Source organism: Parasteatoda tepidariorum, chromosome 3 (genome assembly GCF_982258835.1).
Source record: "Parasteatoda tepidariorum strain Cologne lab strain chromosome 3, Ptep-v5.0, whole genome shotgun sequence".
In the NCBI taxonomy this organism is placed as follows: domain Eukaryota; kingdom Metazoa; phylum Arthropoda; class Arachnida; order Araneae; family Theridiidae; genus Parasteatoda; species Parasteatoda tepidariorum.
In genome coordinates this window covers 48,510,016-48,511,569 of record NC_141757.1, presented here as the reverse complement: position 1 = coordinate 48,511,569, position 1,554 = coordinate 48,510,016, and positions in this window count along the sequence as shown.

Here is a 1,554-nt window from a genome sequence, read left to right as displayed (position 1 = left end):
TAGCCTTACGCATTCAAATATGTTGGCGAAAAAGAAAGTGTGAGAAATAATAACGAATTTTAAGGAAATCAAAACATTAGAAACAGTTTTTGAATTCTATACCACTGTTTTAGGCAGATGTAGAGAAAATCTCTAAAAATAGATTTTATCCTGCACTCAATTCAAGGTTGTGTTACAAAAATATTATGGATTACATTAATGATTTTTTATTTATTGAAAAAGGATTACATAAGAAAATAATTCTGTTTTAGAATATTTGAAATACATTGTGCGTATTACAGCATGACATATGCACCTGCTCAACACGAAAAAAAGCCAATACCATGAATTTCTTTAACAAAAGAAACACCTGTTTTTATTTTATTAAAAAATGTATTTCACATTAAAACTTCCTAAGACAAATATACCTTGGGAAATTCTATCATTAGCAAACAGTACAATTTGCAAAGTTAATACATTTACCATATATTTGCCATATTATTATTAATAATACTTCAAATTGATATTCAATATAAAATATTTCAGCATATAAGTGTAATTTTTCTTATCATATCCTATATTTCTTATTATATTATAACTTAATAAAATGTTTGTTGGTATCAAATATTCAAATAATTATCAGTGTCAATATAATTCTTTAGTTTATTGTTAAAAATATTAACTGACCATGATTTAATAACTACATAATTTTCTTAAAAAATGAGCTTCTATTTCAGCTCTAAATAAACAGTTGATCAGACTGATATTTATTTACCTAGATTTAGTCATACCTAGGTTATATTCAGTTCACCAAATGGTAACAAATGCTGGATTAAAATTGCATTTATATCTTTAACGTAGTCTGCTGGTACATATTTTAGAAACAAGAAAACCTTGAAAAATATTGCGTATGCATACAAACACGCAGAAAAAGCTTTAAAATCATAGGGCGTAATCACAAGCGTAAATTTTTTCCCGTTTAGAAATCACGGAGTGAATCTGCAGCTTTATCTTCAAAAATTCAATTATGTCTACAACCTCAATGCACTGAGTTCAATGCACTCAATGTTTGTGCACTGTCCAAGATTTCGTGGGTGCGATCCTCGCATACCAAAGACTCTACGTGTAGTAAATGGTGACTGATGGACGTAAAATCTGTCGAGTCGCAAAGTCCGCCATGTTCCCATTACAAATCAATACCTATGCGGGTATCGATCCAGGAGTTCCTTGTCTTCTGGATTAATTCAAAATTACAACGCTACGGAGTTGAATATTGGTAGTCGTAAACCCAAAATTGGGTCGGCTGTTCAACGCTGGATATGAAGAAAAAAAACTCAATGCAGCACAAAGATTATAGGAAAAAATCAGCTTCATCTAACAAACATAAAGCAAAGTTTGCAAATACAATATTTAGGCATAAAAATTTTATGTTTCTTAAATTTAAGTTGAATTTTATCCCAGAATTGTATCACTACTGCTGATTGTCCACGAGAAGAATCTTGCGTTCAATCAGCTGATCGCACTTCATGGGAAAACTTGCTTGTACAGGTATGAAAAAAACACAAATATTCCTAA